Genomic DNA, 12,135 nt, shown 5'->3' on the forward strand with positions numbered 1-12,135 from the left:
TATAGGGGTTTGCCTAGGTCAAACCTTGGGTTTGGAATCAACCCTTGAATTGAATTGGAAATTCTTTAATTGAAATGGTTGACTAAATTGATTATACCTTCAATTGATGAAGCAATGTCCTTAGGACTAGTCCTTCACATGTTGATGCAATAATATGATAAATCACATAAAATCCATGAAATTATAATTGAAACATAAATGAAGAGGCCTTGATGTAGTTTGCTTCTCCTTGAATCATATCTACTCTTGAAGTGTTGCTCTTGATTTTGAATGATAGAATAATGGTGAGATGTAATAATGAGATATTGAAATGAATTGTGATGGATGCCTTATATAGAGATTTGATATTAAAAACACCTTTAGGCTCACTTAGAATTACCATATTTTCACACGGAGCTAGATTTGAATAGGATAGTACCGTCCTATTATCCACCCAAAATTCGGGGTAGAAAGTACAAGTCCGTATGACATTTAGTGATTTGGTTGCGACACTTTTAGCCCAAATTTTTAGAAATGTGAGATAATAGGGTTCTAATGTCAAAATTAAGTTTGTGTGAGAATAAATAATGTTTAGATGGAGAAACATGTCTTGAGACTTTGAAATAGGGTAATATCAATGGTAAATCAGGATAATAAAAGATAAAAGGTACACTTAGAAATAAGGGCCCAAATAAGAGTGTGATAATGTATTAAAGTGGAATAAGACTCATAATATTAAATTAAATATTAATTTAAATCAATAAAGGTCCTATAATGCATAGAGGAATGGGAAATAATAAAATGTGTGCTAGGAGAGTATGAAATTGGACACCCTAATTAAAGGTGTACACTTTACAATACTATAATACCATATTGGCATTTATCAAAACTTTGCAAGTTTTCTATCTATAATGGTGAAAAATTAGGGTTTCGACCACTAGATGTATGAAAACCACTAAATTTTACTTGGGTACCAATTACATTAAAGGGGTGAATCCACTAGATCTAGCCACAAATCAGCAAGGATGGGGTTGAGAATTCTATTGGATTCATTGGGTTTGGAGATTGATTCCCTCTTTTAAGTTGAATTGTTCAAATGTTGAAATTAGGGTAAATGTGTTGAAATTGAAGTATTATGCACAATCAATGAGCTATAGTCATCAGGTCCAGCCATGAACATAGATTTGAGCAATGTAAGAGTGTTTGGATATGTTCCCAGAAGGAGCTCTTGAAATGTCAAGACCAAAATGCCCACTGCTCTGGTCCTCTGCACTTTTCATTGTCCAAAGGAACTCTGTTCATCTTTGTAAATAATGTTGGCAAGAGACAGTATTCCGGTCAATATTGATGCATGAGAGATGTTTAGGGGTTTTCATTGATGGAAACTCGATTAAGAAATCATATCTAGTATATGTAGATTTGATTTACCGAAAGGCATAAGTCTGGAAGGTGGAACACAATATCCACCAGAGTATGAGTATATTGTTTAGATCTTGATTTTGGTTGTATAACTTTGGTTGTAGTGATAGAGGCAAATAATTTGAGGATTGAGGTAGTTTACTTTGTAATCCTACGTATCCGGTCTTGATTCATGAGTGAGATTGAAGGTTTGGTATCCGGTAATTCTGGAAGAACAGAGCTATTTTAGTGTAACGTGTGATGCAAAATCCTTGGGGTGATTTCGGTGGTTGTTTTTGAGTTTGAGGTGATTGGGATGACATGTGTGAAGCTTGTTATCATTTTTTTTAGGTCCGCATATGGTTTTGTGGATGAATTGAGCTGACTTGTTGGTGCATGTTTCATGTTGCATGTTATGCGGTTTTTCGTAGCCGACACGGTAATTGATCTATTTTGGCAGTGCGGATATATAAGAACTAATCATTTGAACATTTTATGGCATGGTATGAATGTGTGAATATTTTATGTGCGATTGTGTCAATTCTTGTGAGTGTGATTATAGTTTTGATGCTCCAGTATGTGATAGTGTAGCAAAATAGAGCAGATAAGAAGAACAGTTGCAGAAGTCAAATTGAGCCTAACCGAAACTCCTATTTGGCATATGTAGATGCTATTATTCATTTTAGTCATACTTGTAATAATTTGTAAGGTAGTGACCCTTCCTCCGGGTTGTAGCCCTCTTTTGTATTTGAGCAGTGAGCTCAAGGCAGGGTGCCTGAATGTAAGTGCATTCCCCTTTTGTAATATTATCATACTCCTGATCAAAGTATAATAATATTGTGGGTTCAAATCCCATCATGGTTTTTCCCTTTCTAGGTTTCCACGTAAAAAATTCTTGTGTTATGGTATTGTGGTTGATTGGTTTATGTTTCTGCACTTTACTTTCATTCTTATGCATCTAGTGGTTTAAGAATTAAAGTAAATTTGTGAATTGCAGAACACTGATTCACCCCCCTCTCAATATTCATTGATTCCAACAATTTGTATCAGAGCTTGGTTCCTCGAAAGAAGCCTAACAACTTGAGGAAGATCCAGAAGATTGAATCAATGGACTCCAGTTTGTAGAAGCAACTTATTGTGGCACTTGAAGATCTTGATGCAATGATGAAAGAAAAGAGTAGCTTGAGGAGAAGTTTGGATGTTGTTGAGGATTTCATTGAATCTCTGAAAGAACAAGTGAGTACATCCAGAGAAACGAGAAAAGAACTGATGGATAAACTCAAGGAGAAACAAGAACAAAGCATTGATAATCAATCCCTACAAGACAAGACAAGTGAATGTGAGAAGCTTTCTAGAGAAAATGTAGCCCTGAAGAATGAGATGCATTCTATTTTGATAAAGCTGACAAAGGAGATTGAAGACAAGAAGAAGAATGAAGAAAATCCAACTCAGTTATTGAAGGATAGATCTGATGAATGTTGCAGATTGAACTATGAGAATGGTTAGTTGAAACTTGAATTGGTGCAATCAAAGAATGATGGACAAGGACTTGAAAGGCAGATCATAATTATAAGAGATGAACTTTTCACTGCTAATGAATACAAAGAAAAATTTAAAGCTATCTTAGCCAAACTAGATGTGATTCAGGATCATCCTCTATCTATGAGCAATCTTGCATCAACCAAAAATATTTCCTTTTGGTTTTGTTCTTGTTCTGTTAAGCATTGTAGTTTTTGTGTTCTTTCAATGCATTCTGGTGGTTGTTTATTTTTGTTGCAGATTGGGTTTTTGGTTTCCAAGCCTATTCTTGATCATCATTCCATATTTTTAGTTCATTTGGATTCCTTTCTGGAGAGTTGTTTCTTCCAGTTTTTTTGTTCCTGGTTCTCGAAGTAGTTTTTGAGTGTAACGGCTAGTTGGTGATTTCTTCTTGTACGGAGAAATTTCTTGGCTTGCGGATCTGTTTGGTGCCTTTCTCGATGTTCCTTTGTGCTTGGCTAGCCTTTTGTTTGTTCCACGCTTCTTGGTTGTTTTTTTCTAGAGGATTTTCCTTTCATTCTTGGGGTGGACCTATTTGCACGTTTCATTTTCCTTTCTTGGTAAATGTAATTTATTGTGCTGACCCGAATGTATTCCAGAGGGTATTTATATTGTTATATGTGATCTTTAGGAGGTAGTGCAAAGAATAGGAGGATCTAGTTTCTGGAATTGTAATCTGGATGCCTCTTGGAGCTTCGAATGGATCATAATCTTACATATAGTCTATAACAGGCCATGTTAGCCTGCATGTAACCAGATGATTACCAGATGTTCTATGCTGATAATATGATGATGTAGATATCCGATTTTGTATTTTATCTATGTGGTGTTGTTGCTTCCATTGTGTTACGCTTGCTGCATGATCTGGTTAGTTCTCTTCGAGGACCCACTGGAGCATGGATGCACCAAGTGGAATTAGAGCTGGTTGCAAATCTTGAGGCATTCCATTAGGTGAACAGATCGCCAAGTTGAGGCAGGTTCCGAGTGTGTTAGATAGATCACCAAGTGTGAGGCAATTGAAACTGGTAGTCAAATTGTCGAGTTGAGGCAGTTGCACCGGAGCAAAGGAGGAGATGCCACCAAGAAGGATGAACCCCTAGAGGGTAGAGCAGATGATGGAGGATTTCAAGAATGAGATACGAAACACACTAGCTGGTTTGCTAAGGAATCCAGAATCTAAAGATGAGTATGAAGAGGCTAGAGAGGAAATGGAGGTCGAGGAGGCTGAAGGACCGAAAGATGAATGAGAAGAAACATTTATGAGAGAAGTGGCACAAGTGAGAAAAATTCATAAAGTGGAGGTTTCTAACCTTTTCTGGGACTATAAATCTGGGAGATCTAATTGATTGGATTGAAGAGTTGGAGGACTACTTCAAGTTTGAGGATATTAAGGACTCGTAGAGAGTTCGGTGGGCACATACTAAGTTGAAAAGGCATGTTTCCTTATGGTGGAAATATTTTCAGAGAGATAGAGTGGAGAATGGTGAGATTAAAATCACTTGGTGGAGGTAGATGGTAGTGAGATTGAAGGCTAAATTCATTCCAGGAGAATATGAGTTAGATTTTTTCAAGAACTTGTAGAACTTGAAAAAGAGAAACATGAGTGTGGAAGAGTATACAGAGGAATTCTACAAGGTAATGATCAGATCTGGACATAGAGAGATGGATAGAGAGAAGGTGGTTAGGTACATAGATGGACTTGCATTTAACATTCAGGATGATATAAGTACGTTGAAGAATTCCATAATTGAGGAGGCTTACCAATATGCTTTGAAGGCTAAGGAGAAAGTGAAAAGAAGATAACAAAATAACCCTAGAGGAAAGGAGAGATATAAGGGGTAGATGAGTGGTAGTACAGAGAAACAAAATGTTGAAGAAGAATCAAAACCTAAGTGGAGTATAGAACCGGATCAGAAAACACAGAGAAAAGGTAGTGGCAGTAGCAGTAGAGAATTTTTGGGCAGATGTTTTGAGTGTGGAGAAACCAGACATAGATCTTTCGAGTGCAAGCAAGGGATGACAAGAAATTGTGTGGAAATGAGGATCGGGAAGTTAGAGTTATCGGTGAGAATGTGTTGGAACCGAAGCATGGAGAATCCCTTATGTTCAAAAGAGTCTTGATGGAGAAAAGTAGTGAAGATACCAAACCTACTCAGAGGAAGGATCTTTTCCGAACTGTATGTAAATCAGGTGGTAAGTGTTGCAAGGTAATTATTGATTCTGGAAGTACTGACAATTTGGTTTCTGAGGAGATGGTAGAGAAGCTTGGATTGAAGAGCCTTAAGCACCCTTGTCCTTACAAGGTAAGTTGGTTGAGAGATGATCAGAAGTTATAAGTAAAAGAGCAGTGTTTGGTGAATTTTAATATTGGACCTTTTAGGGATGAGGTCTTATGTGATGTTTTGTCTATGAGTACTTGTCATGTTTTGTTGGGATGACCTTGGCAGCATGATAGAGGAGCTATTTATGATTGTAGAAGAAACCTAATCAGTATTGAGAAGCATGGACATAAGTTCACATTGGCTTCTTTGAGGGAGAAAGAGAAGGAAGGGAGGAATTTGAGTCTTGAGAGGAGTTGCAATGTTAAGAAGCAAGTTGCAGAGGTTACACAGGATGGTGGCATGAATTTGTAGAAGGATCAAGTAGAAGGATCTAGTAAGAAGGAACCGGATGGCAGATAGGTTATGGTGCCAAATTGGATGGAATCTTGTGGTAGAAATAAATTAGAGTTGTAGAAGAAAGAGAGCATTGGTCAAATATAGTGTACAGGTTTGAAGCAAGCAAAGAGAAATAAAGAGAAACGAGAGTTACAGTATTCAGTTGAGCTTCCGGAGGAGGTAAGGAAAAGGTTTCTAGATAAAGAAGATATTTGGATCAGAAATGAGCATGGAGTCTATATTTGAAATTTTTTTATGTTCATGAGTTTCCTCTCATGGAACATCTCTTTCTACCTGGGGTGTCTAATGCAAGAGCATCCCTGGTCTATGAATAATCTTGCATCAACCAAAAATATTTCCTTTCAATTTTGTTCTTGTTCAGTTCAGCATTGCAGTTTCTGTGTTCTTTCAATGCATTCTGGTGGCTGTTTATTTTTTTATTGTGGATCATATTTTCAGTTTCCAAGCCTGTGCTTGATCATCATTCCAGATTTTTAGTCTATTTGGATTCTTTTCTGGAGAGTTATTGCTTCCGGTTTGGCTGTTCTTGGTTCCTAAAGAAGTTTTTGAGTTTAATGGCTAGTTGTTGATTTCTTCTCACGCGGAGCGATTTCTTGGCTTGTGGATCTATTTGGTGCCTTTCTCGATGTTCATTTGTGCTTAGTTGACCTTTTGTTCGATTTGCGTTTCTTAGTTGTTTTTTCTAGAGGATTTTCCTTTCATTCTTGGGGCCGACCTATTTGCACATTTCATTTTCCTTCCTTGGTAAATGTAATCTATTGTGGCTGACCTGGATGTGTTCTGGAGCATATATAATGTTATATGTGATCTTTAGGAGGTAGTGCAAAGAATAGGAGGATATAGCTTCTGGAATTGTAATCCAGATGCCTCTTGGAAGTCCAGATCGATCATAATATGGCATATAGTCTATAACAAGGCATGTTAGCCTATATGTAACCTGATGATTACCAGATGTTCTATGATGATAATATGATGATGTGGATATCTGACTTTGCATTTTATCCATGTGTTGTTTCTTCCATTTTATTACTCTTGCTGCATGATCTAGTCAGTTCTCTTTGAGGACCCACTGGACGATGCCTGCACCAAGATGAGATGCTAGAGAGTTCGAGAAGTGGAAAAGACATGCGAGGACTTGGATATGAGAAAGGAGAATCCTCCATCTCTGGATAAATAAATCATCAGAAGAACAAGAGACCTCCTATAAGACAACCTAATGCTTACAAAATCAATGGTAAATTTGCATATGGCAAGTCAATACCGAAATAGGATGATGAACAATGTAATGAATAATGGTTCTACATTTACCGATCAATGTTTCATATGCAACAACTTTCATCATAAGTCAAACATGTACAAAACAATGATGAATAATTTTTAAAATAGGAGATGCTATGCTTGTGGATTGTATGGACACATTTCTAACCAATGCAGGATGACACCATATTAGATGAAATTCAGGCCTATGCATGGAAATGTTGTTTTCCATGCATTTAACAAATCTGGTTACATTGCAAAATATTGCAGAAGCAAGAATGTAAGCAAGAATGCTCTGGTAGACAAGAACAAATCAGATGAAAAGGGCAAAGAAAGGTTGAAGAGGCTAGAGAGTATCATAAGAATATGTGGGTTAACAAGGAAGATTTGAATGCACAGAATGGCTCCACACCCAATTCTGGTGTTGGAACCTCATCCAGTAAATAAGGTATTGTGGCCTTATGGGGAATATTTTCATGCAGATCCTTAAAACCCCCTTTTCAAATATTTGTGACCGGTTGCGGAAGGTTGTAGATGATTTAGATTAGTTGTGCAATTGATATCCAAAAGATTTCATGCCTATCTGAGAATTCGGTGATGATTTTTTGAGAAGTAGGGTATCCGAGAAGCCCTTAGGGTTGTGCATTTATTAAAATTTAAAGTTATGTTTTCGATAGATAAAAATAGAATTCTATCATTCATTATTTACATTGCGAATGAAGAGAAAGAATAGGAGAGTGAGGTGAAAGAGATTAAGTAGTGAAAATTGAGCTTGAAGTGATCTGACAGTGATTCTTAGCATCCGGTTGAAATTGAAAAGGTATTTTTATTGTTCGAGTTGTTTTTCATATCCTATTTTTGAAATGGCATCACCATCTGGTATAGCAACTCATTCGGTAGTAGAAATCATTGAAAGGGCAAGGCCAATTTTTAAAAAACACCCATTCAAATCGGTAGAAGATGATTCGAATGGAGCATTTTCCTCTGTGTCATATGGAGTGCTGCATAACAAGGATATTAGGGCATACATTCACTTCAATATCAAAGAGCTTGGGAATGAAAACATACTATCATTATACACTAAGCATATGATGGATGAGATGGGAAATCTAAAGCTTGATTTTAAATCATTGCAAGACAAGGGTTTTATCCAATTTGTTCATTTTTCAGTGTTCGATGAACCCGAATGGGTCAAGTATGTCTTGAGCCAAATCCATGATGAGTTTATATGGCTAGATAGACCTCATAAGATCACAAAGAAAGACATTCAAGTGGTAACCTGTTTAAATGCAGCTAGTGAGATCCCCGGTCTGAGATATTTCAAGAATACCACTGTGACAGAGGTTACCGGATCCTAGCATGACAGTCGGTCGATGACAATAAGTGATATCATTGAACATGATGTGAGATTTGCTTCAATGGTGACAGGATATAAGGTGTACCAGTCTAGCAGACAAAATTCAGTATCCGATACTGCAATATATGCAACCTATCAGATACTCAAGGAGGACAAGAGTTATGATCTGTGTGGAGTGCTTCTCAGTGAGCTTATGAGAAATCTGAAGAAGATCAAGCAAGATAAGAAGCATGTTTTCAAGTTTGATTCCTTGATTGTTTGTTTGGAATTTTACTTTTTGAATGAAATCCTCAATGTAGGAAAAGTACAGTGGGATTATGATAAATCGGTTACAATACTAGTTAAAGAAGGTTTGCAAGGTTTGGGTGATGTAGTACAATAGAAATCTTCTTTATGGGGTTATTTCAAATCATTTCAAGCTATGAGGCAGAGTAAAGAGAGGATTCCAAAGGTCATTATAGAAAAATATGGTAGATAAAGACCAATGCCACATGGAGGTAGTTGAACCAATAACTGTATGGATCATGCCCATGGGGTATGAAGTGGATGGAAACACACTTGATGCATATGCTCAACACCTATTGAGTAAACCGGTAGATGAGAAAGAAGAAAGGTTCGGTACTTATAAGGAGGAAACTCTAGACCTTCATAAGAAATTTACTAAGCTCGAGAGAAAGAGGAAAGTTAGAAAAGAAGTTGAAGAGCTTGCAGAGAAAATGGGAATAACTAAGGAAGCCATTCAAAGGGCTAGGGAATAGAACATTCTAAAGGAGAAGGATATGGTAAAGCCAAAGAAGACAAAATCGGTCTCCACTCCTCCCAAGCCAACCAAGTTAGCACCTACCTCTAGTTCTCATAAGTCTGTCCCTCCACGCAAGCCATAAGCCAAGTCAACTGGTGGAGTAGAGAAAAGGAAGAAGGAGAAGCCACAAAGGGAATATGTTGCAGCCACTACTGAAGATGTAGATATAGAGTCTAATTAGCCAGTGAGAGAGGTAAATAAGATTGCTACCTCTTCTAGGGTAGTGAAGAAGCCTCAAACCGGTGGAGCCCAACCTACCAAGAAGCCAAAAAATGAAGTTGAGTCATTCAGTAGACCTAGACCTAGCAGGAAGCCTAAGTCTGAGCTTGATGAATCTCTAAAGTCCAAAAAATTAGAAGGTACTTATACCATTGTACCCCCAATGACATTAAATGAAATACTTGATGAAGTGCTAAAGGAAGGTAATTTGAAGAATGTACTTGTATATTATGAAAACTGTGGTGAAAATGATCAAAGAGCATTAGAAGAATCAATTGTACATTATATGAATGTTTATAGAAAAGCCTTGATAGAGTTGTCATCCATGATTCCTAGGGGATTGTATGATATTTTGGATGCCAAGAGGATTACAACCAACTTAGAGGATGAAAGAATAAAATAATATGTATTAGTCAACTTGTCTTTTGTAATTTTTAAAACTGAAGTTGATAGATTGCTTAATCTTGTAAAGGATAGATTCAAAAGCAAAAAGAGATTTAATAAGATTATTCTCGGGAAAATAGATGAAGTTGTCAAAGAGACAAAAGTAAATTTGAAACAATTTTTGGTAGAGTACAAATATGATGTAAATCTGGCACAAGATACCTCCATTATGGAAGTGCATGTACAGGATGATGTCTTCGATTCGAATGTACAGATAAATGAGAAAGACACAGTTTCAGATGATACTGATACTGCTAAGGTTGATATCTTTGGTGAAGCTGAACAAAATCCTTCAGTATTAAATGCTGATTCAGAAAAGGAAGTTGAGGAAATTGGAGTTGGTAAAGGAGAAGTTGATGCGGGAAAGGGAGTAGATGAAAAAAGGGAAGAAATTATAGATATAGATACAGATGTGGAAGAGAAGGAGAAAAGAGAAGAGAAGGGTGATCATGCTTCGGTGACAGTGGCAAGAGACACTGTAGTAGATAAGGGCAAACAAATTGTCACTAACTTAGATGATTTCACTCAAGGGTCTATTGATTTGAGTTTGTTATCTCCTATCCAAGCACTAAAGCTAGCAACTCTTGCACAAGCTAAAGCCAGTGAGGACCTACACAAGTCTCACACTGTAGACAAAGTGGTGCAACCTTAACCGATGAATCCTCAAAAAAGAATTGATCGGCTTATGCAACAAGAGTAACACAATGAAAGCAACAATAAAACATAGAAATATTACAGAAACAAATCATATTATTGTCTTAAAACCTCTGGTAATCAACCGGTTATCATCATACAGTCATATAGAACATCTGGTAGTCAACCTGTTACATGTAGGCTACATGCCAGATACAATCCATTCATAAATCTTGTAGTCAACCGGATCTCTAATCATGAATCTAAATCCTTATTTTGATCTCTGTTGTTTTACAAATGATTACATAATACCATATATATACCCTATGGAACATATCTGGGTCAGCCATAAAATATTACATTTACCAATGCAGGAAAATGAAACGTGTAAATAGGTTGGCCCTAAGAATGAAAGAAAATTCTCTAGAAAAGAACCACCAAGAAGTGCAGATCAATAGGTAGGTCGGCCAAGGACTTAGGAACATTAAGAAAGACCCAATATAGATCCACACGCCAAGAAACCTCTCCCGAAAAGAAGAATATCCAACTGGTTATCCCAAAACTACCTGGGAACCCAGAAACAGTCAAACCGGAAGTAATATCTTGCCACAAAATAATCCAAATGGACTAAAAATCCGGAATTAAGCACATAAACCAGTCTGGAACCCAAAAATTCAATTTGCAATGAAAAGAAATCCACCACCAAAACATACTGGTAGGAACACATAAAACTGCACACAAAACTGAACAAGAACTAAATTGAAAGGAAATATTTTTGGTTGATGCAAGATTTCTCATAGACCAGGGATGCTCTTGCATCACAAAGAGTTGAAAATGTTGGCCACAGATATATTAGAGAAAATTTGGCCATCATTTAAGTCTGATTTAGGTGATACTCCCTCTGGAAAGCTTAGGAGCCTGCATAATGCAATGGATTCTCATTTTGTGTCTTTGGAGAGAGCCACAAATGTTAAGCTTTTGAATCAATTTAATGTTATGAGAATGGGGACAATATTGAAGATGATTGAAGGAGATAGGATTCTTGTGATAATTTCTATGAAGAACATACAAGATGCATTAGATGAAGGCAGTCAAATATACAAGTCATGTCTAGTTTTGCCTAAGTTTATTGTTGACATTAACAAGAAAATAAAAGAGTGTGAAGAGTAGTTAACTAGCATATCTCAATCCTATGCACCTCAATCAGTCTCTGCTAGCAATTTTCAAGGTCAAGTTGTGGGTATAATTGATAGAATAAAGAGCTTAAATAAAGAGAAGTACAGAATTTTGGGTAGAGTGGGAGAACAAAGATGCCTTATCACTCCTCAGATAGATTCATTAATCAGTAGTAAGCAAGATGCACTGGATGTTGTGAATAAGAGTGTTCCGGAAGATCATAGAGGAGAAAAAATGCATGCTTACTTGTTCAATGTTTTGATCAATAATTTGGATAATTTGAAGGAAGGTTGATAGGCACCTGAAGTCCCTAAAGACATTTTTTTATGATATCTTCAAACTTTTGTAAGTCACTGTATATATCTCTGCATATAAATTTTCCCAAATTTCTATATTTAGCATTGTTGTCAAAGGGGGAGAGATCAAGGTGGAAAATGGTGTATTATCTCAGGGGGATCTTGTTGAGTCTTGGAGATTTCTGAGTTTTGGGATTTTGCAGTTTTTCAGAATATAGTGTCATTTTCACAGTGTTGCCATCAATGCCAAAGTGGGAGATTGTTGGCAAGAGACACTGTTCCAGTGAAGTATCCGACAGAGTATGAGTATATTGTGTAGATCTTGATTTTGGTTGCATAAATTTGGTTGTGGTGATA

The sequence above is a fragment of the Cryptomeria japonica genome, chromosome 1, assembly GCF_030272615.1.
Source record: "Cryptomeria japonica chromosome 1, Sugi_1.0, whole genome shotgun sequence".
In the NCBI taxonomy this organism is placed as follows: Eukaryota; Viridiplantae; Streptophyta; class Pinopsida; order Cupressales; family Cupressaceae; genus Cryptomeria; species Cryptomeria japonica.